Here is a 13,545-nt window from a genome sequence, read left to right on the forward strand (position 1 = left end):
GAAAAAGGAGAAGTAACAACTGACCCTGCAGAAATACAAAGAATCATGAGGGATTACTACAAGCAACTATATGCCAATAAAATGGACAACCTGGAAGAAATGGACACATTCTTAGAAAAGCACAACCTTCCGAGACTGAACCAGGAAGAAATAGAAAATATGAACAGGCCAATCACAAGTAACGAAATTGAAACTGTGATTAAAAATATTCCAACTAACAAAAGCCCAGGACCAGATGGCTTCACAGGTGAATTCTATCAAACATTTAGAGAAGAGCTAACACCTATCTTTCTCAAACTCTTCCAAAATATAACAGAGGGAGGAACACTCCCAAACTCATTCTACGAGGTCACCATCACTCTGATACCAAAACCAGACAAAGATGTCACAAGAAAAGAGAATGACAGGCTAATATCACCGTTGAACATAGATGCAAAAATCCTCAAAAAATATGAGCAAACAGAATCCTACAGCATATTAAAAGGATCATACACCATGATCAAGTGGGGTTTATCCCAGGAATGCAAGGCTTCTTCAATATACACAAATCAATCAATGTGATACACCATATTAACAAACTGAAGGATAAAAACCATGGGATAATCTCAATAGATGCAGAAAAAGCTTTTGACAAAATTCAACACCAATTTATGATAAAAGCTCTCCAGAAAGTAGACATAGAGGGAACTTACCTCAACATAATGAAGGCCATATATGATAAACCCACAGCCAACATCATTCTCAATGGTGAAAAATTGAAACCATTTCCTCTAAAATCAGGAACAAGACATGGATGCCCACTCTCACCACCATTATTCAACATAGATTTGGAAGTTTTAGCCACAGCAATCAGAGAAGAAAAAGAAATAAAAGGAATCCAAATCAGAAAAGAAGTAAAACTGTCACTGTTTGCAGATGACATGATACTATAATAGAGAATCCTAAAGATGCTACCAGAAAACTACTAGAGTTAATAAATGAATTTGGTAAAGTAGCAGGATACAAAATTAATGCACAGAAATCTCTTGCATTCCTATACACTAATGATGAAAATTCTGAAAGAGAAATTAAGGAAACATTCCCATTTACCACTGCAACAAAAAGAATAAAATACTTAGGAGTAAACCTACCTAAGGAGACAAAAAACCTGTATGCAGAAAACTATAAGACACTGATTAAAGAAATTAAAGATGGTACAAACAGATGGAGAGATATACCATGTTCTTGAATTGAAAGAATTAACATTGTGAAAATGACTATACTACCCAAAGCAATCTACAGATTCAATGCAATCCCTATCAAACTACCAATGGCATTTTTCACAGAACTAGAACAAAAAATTTCACAATTTGTATGGAAACACAAAAGACCACGAATAGCCAAAGCAATCTTGAGAAAGAAAAATGGAGCTGGAGGAATCAGGCTCCCTGGCTTCAGACTATACTACAAAGCTACAGTAATCAAGACAGTATTATACTGGCACAAAAACAGAAATATAGATCAATGGAACAGGATAGAAAGCCCAGAGATAAACCCACACACATATGGTCACCTTATCTTTGATAAAGGAGGCAAAAATATACATTGGAGAAAAGATATCCTCTTCAATAAGTGGTGCTGGGAAAACTGGACAGCTACATGTAAAAGAATGAAATTAGAACACTTCCTAACACCATACACAAAAATAAACTCAAAATGGATTAAAGACCTAAATGTAAGGCCAGACAGTATAAAACTCTTAGAGGAAAACATAGGCAGAATGCTCCATGACATAAATCACAGCGAGATCCTTTTTGACCCATCTTCTAGAGAAATGGAAATAAAAACAAAAATAAACAAATGGGACCTAATGAAACTTAAAAGCTTTTGCACAGCAAAGGAAACCATAAACAAGACAAAAAGACAGCCTTCAGAATGGGAGAAAATATTTGCCAATGAAGCAACTGACAAAGGATTAATCTCCAAAATACACAAGGAGCTCATGCAGCTCAATATCAAAAAAACAAACGACCCAATCCAAAAATGGCAAAAGACCTACACAGACATTTCTCCAAAGAAGATATACAGATTGCCAACAAACACATGAAAGAATGCTCAACATCACTAATCATTAGAGAAATGCAAATCAAAACTACAATGAGGTATCACCTCACACCGGTCAGAATGGCCATCATCAAAAAATCTACAAACAATAAATGCTGGAGAGGGTGTGGAGAAAAGGGAACTGTCTTGCACTCTTGGTGAGAATGTAAATTGATACAGTCACTATGGAGAACAGTATGGAGGTTCCTTAAAAAACTAAAAATAGAACTACCATATGACCCAGCAATCCCACTACTGGGCACATACCCTGAGAAAACCATAATTCAAAAAGAGTCATGTACCACAATGTTCATTGCAGCACTCTTTTCAATAGCCAGGACATGGAAGCAACCTAAGTGTCCACTGACAGATGATTGGATAAAGAAGATGTGGCACATATATACAATGGAATATTACTTAGCCATAAAAGGAAATGAAATTGAGTTATTTGTAGTGAGGTGGATGGACCTAGAGTCTGTCATATAGAATGAAGTAAGTCAGAAAGAGAAAAACAATTACCGTATGCTAACACATATATAGGGAATCTATAAAAAAATGGTTCTGATGAACCTAGTGGCAGGACAGGAATAAAGACGCAGATGTAGACAATGGACTTGAGGATATGGGGAGGAGGAAGTGTAAGCTGGGATGAAGTGAGAGAGTGGCATAGCCATATATACACTACCAAATGTAAAATAGATAGCTAGTGGGAAGTAGCTGCATAGCACAGGGAGATCAGCTTGGTGCTTTGTGACCCCCTAGAAGGGTGGGATAGGGAGGGTGGGAGGGAGTCGCAAGAGGGAGGGGGTATTGGGATGTATGTATACATAGACCTGATTCACTATGTTATACAGCAGAAACTAACACAACATAGTAAAGCAATTATACTCCAATCAGGATGTTAAAAAAAAAATTACCACGGACTTCCCTGGTGGTCCAGTGGTTAAGACTTTGCTTTCCAATGCAGGGGGTGAGGCTCTATCCTTGGTCGGGGAGCTAAGATCCCACATGCCTTATGGCCAAAAAACCAGAACATAAAACAGAAGCTGAATTGTAACAAATTTAATAAAGACTTTAAAAAATGGTCCACATCAAAAAAAAAATCTAAAATAATAAAAATAAACAAACAAAAAAAGCATGAAATCATTGTACAAATCTTCCAGCCTCCCCAGCCCCAAGGAAAATATTTCTCAGAGCATCTTCAGGGCAACTGAGCCCCAGTTTTCTACCGGGGTTATTTGACTATTTGCAAACTTCACTGACTTTTCTCCCATCTCACGTCTCTGATTTTCTCATGTAAGTTTCCTGGCCTCACTTTCCCAAATAAACCAGCTGTACCCAAATCTGAGTCACAAGGTCTGCTTTTCAGGAAGTAAGCTGGAAATCAAAAAGGCAATGCTGGGCTTCCCTGGTGGCGCAGTGGTTGAGAGTCTGCCTGCCGATGCAAGGGACACGGGTTCGTGCCCCCGTCCAGGAGGATCCCACGTGCCACGGAGCGGCTGGGCCCGTGAGCCATGGCCGCTGAGCCTGTGCGTCCGGAGCCTGCGCTCTGCAATGGGAGAAGCCACAACAGTGGCCCGCATACCGCAAAAAAAAAAAAAAAAAAAAAAAAAAAAAAGAATGCTGTAAACAACAAACACATTTAATGAGACATAAGTTAAAAAGAAATGTTAAAAAAAAATACTAGATGAAGGATCACTGGTCAATTTATATATTCCCCTGCATTACAAGGTATTGATTCAAACAGAGAAGTTACAAATACAAATTTTATGAATCATCAATACATTTATCTCCATATGGTACTTTTTCTTCAAAGAGGGAACAGTTTGCTATGATCTGGTGAGCTTTTCAGTGCGTATATATTAGCTGTGGCTGAACTGGCTGAACTGTCACGCCCAGAGGTCTCCTGGGGGAAAGGTCAGACCTTGTGATTTAGAATTGCTGAGCAGCACCTCTAGAAACATGGAGTATTCATAAAAATGGAAGTTAGTCATACAATACTTATTAATTCTGTCTTTTGCTAGTTTTTTTTTTTTTTTTTTTTTGCGATACGCGGGCCTCTCACTGTTGTGGCCTCTCCCATTGCGGAGCACAGGGTCCGGACGTGCAGGCTCAGCAGCCATGGCTCATGGGGCATAGCCGCTCTACGGCACGTGGGATCTTCCCTGACCGGGGCACGAACCCGTGTCCCCAGCAACGGCAGGCGGACTCTCAACCACTGCGCCACCAGGGAAGCCCTGTCTTTTGCTAGTTTTGAAATTATGAAAATCATAATGTTCATTCTATAAAATAAAAACGAACATTATAATATTTTTTCAAAGGAATATTAAAGCCTCTTATAGTTCCCATCACTTCTAGCCATCTTGCCAAAGTCCTGCTTACTTACTTGTTCTTCAGAGGTAGTTACTGTGAAGTTTGGGGGTCTGGTAGCTTTCTAGAATTTTTCCAGCCTATGGAAATGTAAAAATATAACATTTTTTAGCACGAATTAAAATATATATCCTATTTTGCTACTTGTTTTTTTTCCATTAAATTATATTGTGGGACAAGTTTCTGTAGCTAGAATTTTCAGAAAATATAATTATGAAGAATCAATCAATGTACAAGGTACGGTAGCTCAAGTTGCTATGTTATGAGAGGATCAAATTATTTGCTCTCTGTAGGTCTATAGTGTGGTTAGGAAAAAAGCACTAATGTTAGTGAATCAGAACAATTAAGAGCTGAATTGCCAGGGATGACTTTATGTGTGGTTTGGTAATGAAGACATGTGAGATATATCAGTTAGGCTTGATTGCCAAAAAGTTGTTTATGTAAGAAGAGGCAGTTAAAATGCAAAGAATCAGGACAAGTAAAACAGAAGTGATGGTGGGATGGTCCTAAATGTTGCAACTTTTCACAAGCAGGAGCAAAGTCATAACAATAAGAATGGCAGAACTGAGCGAGGCATCTGGAAGGATAAATTAAAAGACTGGTCTGGGGCTTCCCTGGTGGCGCAGTGGTTGACAGTCCGCCTGCCGATGCAGGGGACACGGGTTCGTGCCCCGGTCCGGGAAGATCCCACATGCCGCGGAGCGGCTGGGCCCATGAGCCATGGCCGCTGAGCCTGCGCGTCCGGAGCCTGTGCTCCGCTCCGCAACGGGAGAGGCCACAACAGTGAGAGGCCCCCGTACCACAAAAAAACAAAACAAAACAAAAGACTGGTCTGGAGGGAAGGCGATTGTTTGGGATTAGTGGGAAACCCATTGGATTAGTGGGAGAGTGGTAGTACATTTGACAAGAAGGCAGATGAATTTAGACTTGAATTTAAATGTTTAAATAAAATACTTAAATAAAAAGAAAAATGAAGACATTATGTAATATGGCCAAGAAGGAATATCTTTCCTTTTCACACTTATCTAATAGATACCTCAGCTTTTTGAAAAGCAAACACACATACACACACAGAGCCCTTCCTTTTCAAGCAGTTTCGTAAGAAGAGTAATTTTTAACAGTATCTAGTTTTGTAGGATGCATATTTCAGTAATTAATATTTAAATTTGAACTAGCATGATTTTATCATGTGATAATCGAGAAACTCAGCTATTGATTTGCATAAGAGTTAACCCCAGGGGACTAGATGTGTGGATTTAGAAACTATTTCAGGTATGTGTTGAAGTATAATTTGTATCTATATTTTTTCTAATAAGATGGTTCATTCTGAACCACAATCAACTCACCACTTGTCACTCATTAACTACTGTTCATGGTAGTAGTTTTATTTTAAAAATATACAAATGGAATAAGGCATATGTTTGGTAATTTTCCAAGACGAAACTTTTTCTGGCAAAATTATATATGTATATATAGTTTTCCTTTGGCCCACAGGATTCCTGAACATTATGGCATCAAAGTATAATCATCGTTGTCTAAGATTCCAGCACTGGATAAGCAGTATTAGCTGGTTTTGAAACGGACTGAACAGTTAGCAAGATTTGTTTACTTCTGCTTCTCAGATGAAGATCAAATGAACAAATTCCAAGCAAATGGTATAATAGAAGGAGACAAGAGAAAATGAGTAACAATATTCTGCTGCTGACCTTTCCCCCTGTATTAAGATGTGATGTTCAAGGATAAATATGATTTTCCCAAGGAAAGCAGCAGAATGTTATGGTGTTACAAATGTGTATTTTTATGCCCTTCAGCCTTGTATAATGTGGTTGATTATCTTCATAAGAGAAGACAGCACCACACTCTTCATAGGAGAAGACAGAACCTCTCCAGGCTTTATATAATAATAAAAGATGTTGGGTGTGTTTTGTTTATTCCCTTTCTAAGTACTAAACAAGTTTAAATACGTGATTTGTTTAAAAAAATTCTGAAAGGATGAATTAAATCATTTTCAATAGGATGGAAACATCTTAAAGGCAGAAATTTAGAAAAAGCCAAAGATAGCCTCAATCTATACATACTGCCCAATCTACCTCAGCCTTGTTTTTCAAAATCCAGCTTGTATTTTAGGATTTAAAAGTATTATACCTAAAACTTTCCTCTCTCCCTCTTTCCCATGTTTCTTCCCTTTTTTTTTTTTTTTTTTCAAGCTTTACGCTGTTGAGAATTTGGTCTACAAATCTGGGGCAGTTTATGGGCACCATTTGTTTTGGTCTACTAATCTTTCCCAGGCTCTCCCTATTTTTAAGACACATTCTAATTTGGAGTCACATGGATCACTTATAAGGAAATGCCTTTTTGTAATCCACTTGCCCCTACATATATTTTTATTCGTAATATTTACACAGCTAATTTGACCAGAGGAGAAACTGCTCTTGGAACATGAGTGATTTCTGCACAGAGAACAAATTTAGTTCCAATCAAGATCTCCGTGATTAGGAACGGGTGTGCAGGGTAATTTGGAATTCAGGGTAGCTACCAAGGCAGCACACACATAGATTTTTAGAGGTCGTGGTGAACTGTTGAAAAGAAACTGGCTAAGATTTGAGCATCATTTGAAGTGGAAAAAGAAAAATAGCTTGTTTTAGGGCTTCCTGCCATTTTCTTCCTTTGGTAACTGAAGTTTTTTTTTTTTTTTTCTGTTTTGGGAAAAAAGTGAGGCACTGAGGACTCTAATCATAACAAAAAATTGTTCCTCTATAAGCAAGGGATATCTGTCCAGTACACCTCAGAAAAATCAGATATAGGAGATTATAGATGGACTCATTGCTAGGATTAGAATAAGATGAATAGAAGATTACAGTGTTCTCTAATCCAACATGTTTGATACTGGGTTGTTTAGAATTGTTTTGGCTGCAAGTAATACAAACCTGACATAAACTGGTTTCAGATAAAAGAAAATTATAATATTACATCCTAGAAATTCCAGAAGTAAGTGAGACTTCAGGTCTGGCTAGTTTAGTAACTTGGAGATGGCATTGGGACCAGAGTTCTTTGCACTGTCACACTCTGCCTGGGACCATCCAGGCTGTTTCCTCTCCTGGGTGTGAGAGAACAGCCAGGGGTAGTCAGAACTATCCCTTCCTGGGTCACTTCCAGTGGTAGAGAGACAAAAATAATCCTCTCTTTCAAACAGGGTAAGGATCTTTCCCTTCAGTCTGGCTACACTTCTGACTCCATAGGAACAGTCAGGAGAAAGTCACGTGCTCAGGGACTCAGAGTAGTTGAGATCTACCCTAGGAGCTGGGCCGAGTCTCAGCTCCTGTTTTGTTCATTGCAGTATTGAAATACTATTTGTTCGTTGCCATTTGTGGAAAATATTTTTGTGTGCCACAACTTAAATTTTATTCTTATTGGAGAGAATGAAGTTAGTACTGGGAAGTTAGTACTTTTACAGTATAGGATTGGGAAGGGGGAACAAAGAATAAAAGTAATAGAACTATATGATATATAAATTGATTTGTGGGGTTCATCTGGGAAGCTAACCTCCTTTAAAAGTACCACTTCTGTGGAATAATGCATTCTAAATTTAAAAAAAATCAACTTCCTATTGAGTAGGCTGTGTTTATTCCCTATATTTAACACAGAGGCTGGCATGGGAATAGGTGATCAATAAATATATGTTGAAAACATGTATGATTTTGGGAATACAACCCATTTTTAAATTAAGAATGGCTGTCTGGGGGGCTTCTCTGGTGGCGCAGTGGTTGAGAGTCCGCCTGCTGCTGCAGGGGACACGGGTTCGTGCCCTGGTCCGGGAAGATCCCACATGCCGTGGAGCGGCTGGGTCCGTGAGCCATGGCCGCTGAGCCTGCGCGGCCAGAGCCTGTGCTCCGCAATGGGAGAGGCCTGCGTACCGCAAAAAAAAAAAAAAGAATGGCTGTCTGCAACTCAACCCCTCTTTCAAGGAACTTTCATTGGGAGGTACGGCATATATAAGAATGTATTAGTGATCAATAGAAGGAAGAGTATAATTAAACACTAAATCGAATACTACCAAGAACTCCAAGTATACAGTGTAGCCATTAAGATCTAAGAGCAACAAGGGACAAAGATAGAAATTATTGGCAGAATATGTATTTTTTGGAAGTTAAGTGAATGTTGGACCTGAAAAAAAATAAAAGGGACAATCAATATTTTATAGTATTTTAAAAACTATAACTTAATAAACTGAAATTTAGAAGAATTCTCACCCTATGTTTGGTAGTTAGGTTCTATAGCTACAGGTGTATGCTAAAAGTATCAATAATAATTTCTTAAATCAAACTGGTATTGTTAACATGTGGTCAAATACTTTTTCAGCCATGTGATTGCAATATGTGTTAGAATTTCATCAGCATTAATTTTAAGAAAAATATTTTTCAGTTTGAAGAACTCACATCGTCAAGGACAATGTCCTAGATGTACTTTCTTTCTTTAGAGCATAGCAGGATCTCGTCATGTTGGAGTAGGTCATTGCCGTGGAGTAATGAATTGAGGAACCTAGGAAGCCTCTCTTGCCTCAAAATATCTCTTCTATTCTACTGTCTCCCTAGCACAATGTCACCACCAAATAGTCATTCCTTTGAGTCAGCCTATGTGCTCTTTTGAAAAGCTAGTCATTCATCCCTTAATATAAAAATAGCCCTAATATATTCTTCCCTCTCTATAATTAAACCTGGTCACTGGGGGAATTCATTAACATATTACTGTTGATTGACACCTGCCATGAACTGCACATTATGTAAGTCTCTTGGTTACAAAGATAGATGTAAGCAGTCTCTCTTTGCTTTTTTTTTTAGAAGCCCATCATTTAGTTAAAAGGCAAGCTTAAACACTGTGATGTGATGGGAGGTGTTGCAGGGACGGCAGTGCTGATACACATACTAGGGAGGAAGGAGTGACTGTTTTGTGAGGATTTGGAAGTGTAGCATAAGGCAGATGACGAAAAGAAGGCTCTGACTTTTGGTGGGATGAAATTTCTAGGATAAGGAATAGGGACAGATGTGGCAAGATGAAGTAAAGATAGCACAGGTCGTATCTTAATTATTTAAAAATAATTTTATACGTGAAACCTTTTATTAAAATCATCTTGTAAATTGAGACCTTCGTGTAACATTTGTTTTAAATTTAGAATCAAGATTGTAGTCAAACGGGGGCCGGTCCTCGCGGATGGCGGCGGCGGCGGTGATGACGGCGGCGGCCCGCTCCCTCTGCCGCTTCCGAGGCTGCCTGGCGGGCGCGCTGCTCGGGGACTGCGTGGGCGTGGGCGCCGTCGACGAGGCGCGCGACACCGCCGACCTGACTTCAGTCTCGCGTCAGGTCCAGGATCTGGAGCCGGACCCCGGCTTGTCGGGGAGCGCGCGGCCAGAAGCACTCTGCTACACCGACGACACGGCCGGCCGGGGCCGGGGCGCTGGTGCAGTCTCTGCTGGCCAAGGGGGCCTTCGACGAGGTGGACACGGCTCACCGGTTTGCTCAGGAGTACAAGAAAGACCCTGACGGGGTTATGGTGCTGGAGTGATCACCGTCTTCAGGAAGCTCCTGAGCCCCAAGTGCCGTGATGGCTTTGAGCCGTCCCGGTCCAGTTTAATGGCAAAGGCTCCAACGGCAACGGGGGCGCCATGCCGGGGGCCGGCATCTCCCCGGCCTATAACAGCGTCCAGGATGTGCACAAGTTTGCCCGGCTCTCGGCCCAGCTGACACACGCCTCCTCCCTGGGTTACAAGGGTGCCATCCTGCAGGCCCTGGCTGCGCACCTGGCTTTGCAGGGTGAGTCGTCCAGTGAGCACTTCCTTGAACAACTCCTGGCCCGTATGGAGGAGCTGGACAGTGACACCCAAGAAGTGTCAGGTGCCCGGGAGTTGGGCATGGAGGAGCGTCGTACTCCAGCCGACTGAAGAAGATTGGGGAGCTTCTAGAGCAGAACGCAGTGACCAGAGAGGAGGTGGTGTCCAAGCTAGGGAGTGGCATCGCTGCCTTTGAATCTGTGCCCACCGCCATCTATTGCTTCCTGTGCTGCATGGAGCCTGACCCCGAGATCCCCTCTGCCTCCAGAGGACTCTCATCTATTCCATCTCACTTGGTGGGGACACAGACACCATTGCCACCATGGCCGGGGCCACTGCTGGTGCCTACTATGGCATGGAAGAGGTGCCAGAGAGCTGGCAGCAAAGCTGTGAGGGCTATGAGGAGACTGACGTCCTGGCCCAGAGCCTGCACCGGGTCTTCCAGGAGAGTCTGTGAGGGCCACAGTTGCTGGGGCTCCACCATACCCAGCAGGACCAACTACAGCTCCGATTGGAAACCCTGGGCTCCCTGCCTTGGTCTTCCTGCAGTGTGGCCGGAGTGCACCCTTGGGGCTGGGGACTCCTTTGGGGAGGTCACTGAACAGTGAGGGAGGGACGGGTGCCTTCTGGTGCTGGGTTCCTGGCTTCCGCAGAGCCTCGGTGCTCCTGGCTCCTCTGTCAGACGTAAGGGACCGGGGCCGGTTTTATTTTGGAGCAGTACTTGCGGCATTTTCCTTTATTATCTAGGACATGGGATTTGGGGAGGTGGAAATGATCTGCAGCATCATTTCTCCTTGTTGGGATTTAACCAATTTGCCAGGAAGCCTGCCTTTGACTGTGCAGGGCCCCTGAGTGCCAGGTTTATATGCATCAGGAGGTGGACACGTGAATCTAGCTGATCTAAATGCACACCTGGCCCTTGGCTGTCATGGGTCTTGTTAACAGCTTCCAGACGAAGTCACAGAGCAATAAACAGTTTTTTAAATCCCACCCCCCCCCAAAAAAAAAGATTGTAGTCAATTAATAACCCTTGACAACAGAATGTGTTAAGACAAATATTACAAGATATGTCTGAATATTGTGGTGATGTCACTCTTGTTCTCCTTCATCTCCCAAATACATAACAGATGAAGGTAAAGTGACAGACATGTACACAAATGATGGTAATAACTGTAAGAGTTGAAGTTACTCATGACTGACAAACCGTCAGAACATTCCTTGCTTTTATTCCAAATACTCCTCCTCAAGTCAGCAACAATTTCCTGTGCAAAATACCAGAACAATTTCTCCCAAGACTCTGGCTCACAGTCGTCACCCAGACATTATTTCTAAATTATTGTAAATATTAATTTAGACCGTAAGTTCTGATGGTAAGATACATGAATGTGTATGTTGATTGGTCAATAAACCTGATTCACAGCACTATCATCAATCATAGGTTACATTTATGTGATTGTCAACCCATAAGAAACCACCATCCATGTCTGAAGCCTGAGCTGTAAGACTTACATCTCAAAGCACTTGCAGGGTTCCCAGTCCTCCCTTTAAGTATGAATCATGGGATCACAAGGTTTCTCAATCTTGGTACTTATTAACATTTTGAGCCAGATAATTTTTTTGGGGGGGTGAAGGGGACTTCCCTTAGCAACATCCCTCGCCACTACCCACTAGATGCCAGAAGACCACCCTCCCCCTGACCCCACCAAGTTGTGGCAACCAAAAATGTCTTCTGACATTGCCAAATATCGTCTGGGGGGCAGAATTGTTTCTGGCTGAGAACCACTGGGTTACATACCATACCAATAGTCACTCTTCAGTAATGTAATTGATATTGTTTATAGATATATTTTATAGGGCCATAATGTGTTGAAAGGAAGTCTACATATGACTCATTGAGAAAGAATGGCAGACCAACCAGATCAACACCCATGGCCAATAATACATCAGAACTCACTTGACCACAGATGACGGTGTATAACTCAATCAGGAGGCAGTGAAGTGGGAGGTGAACCACGTGGTGTGATACAACAGATTTCTTTCTGTGTGTGACTTATTTTCTGCTTTTAAAAGTAACACATGAGTCCGTTTTTGAAAAAAAACTAACATATATAGGAGTATGAAGAAGAAAACAAAAATTAGCCCTATTATCACCACCAGGAGACAATGGTTATTGTGGTAAATTATATATTTTTTCTAACGTTCACTGCTTTCCCATGTGATGTGCAGGGTCTTCTCTGAGAGAGATTATTCCTCTGGCCTCAGTGAAGCCAGTCTTGTCCCTAGGGCTTGCTTTGGCCGATGAAATATGAGCTACTTCTAGGTACAATCTTTAAAATCATCACATGGTTTCTCCTTGGCCCTTTTCTCTCTGCCATGAGAAAAACAAAGTACTAAAGAAGGGATGTTCTTTAAGAATAAATAGTAGGACAAAGAGGACACATGAAGGAGAGCTATACTGACGCTCTGCTGGCATGAAATTTAACCTTTACTGTTTAAAAAAAAAATTTTTTTTTTTTTAATGTGGACCTTTCTTTTAGTCTTTATTGAATTTGTTACAATATTGCTTCTGTTTTATGTTTTGGTTTTTTGGCTGCGAGGCATGTGGGATATTAGCTCCCTGACCAGTCATCGAACCTGCACCCCCTGCATTGGAAGGCTGTCTTAACCACTGGACCACCAGGGAAGTCCCACCTTTATTGTTACACCACTAAATTTTAGGATTATTTGTTACTGCAGCATAACCTCATAAAATCTAACTTATAGTATATTTTATTCTAGTCTTCTTATATACATATGTGTGAATAATGAATAAAATATAAATATATTATTTTAAATATGTACATTTCTATACAAATACATATTTATAATTGGGGTAATTTTCACTTTACATGTTTCTTTGTGATTTTTTTATCTCTGATAATTTTCAGGTATAATTATCCCTCTGTAACATGAATTTTGATAAATGCCTGGCATTCCATTGTACTAAGTCAACCCCCCCCCACGTTATTATACTTTTACTTTATTTTCAATTAACACTCTTACATATAACATCCCCACACAGAAGTCTTTGGTGCATCTCTGATTATTTTCCTAGGATAAGTCAAGGAAGTGACATTGCTGGGTAAAGAGGGCGAACATTGGGAAGGCTTTTAGTAGAGATCAGAGTTGCTTACCATAATTATCACACTCATGGACTCCGTCCAGGGTGGATCAAGGTGTTATTTCTTCACCTCCTCAGCAACACTGAAGATTGACATAAAATTCAAGA

The 13,545-nt window shown here is 40.9% G+C and overlaps 1 pseudogene across 1 annotated transcript; it reads left to right on the forward strand.

Moving 5' to 3' along the window:
* The first annotated feature begins 9,660 nt into the window (after positions 1 to 9,660).
* LOC309831622 (ADP-ribosylhydrolase ARH3-like) lies at positions 9,661 to 10,734 on the forward strand (annotated as a pseudogene). Its single transcript has one exon. The product of its transcript is annotated as an ADP-ribosylhydrolase ARH3-like (transcript).
* The last annotated feature ends 2,811 nt before the right edge of the window (positions 10,735 to 13,545 follow it).

This window comes from Grampus griseus (genome assembly GCF_964374135.1).
Source record: "Grampus griseus genome assembly, chromosome: 13".
NCBI classification, from domain to species: Eukaryota; Metazoa; Chordata; class Mammalia; order Artiodactyla; family Delphinidae; genus Grampus; species Grampus griseus.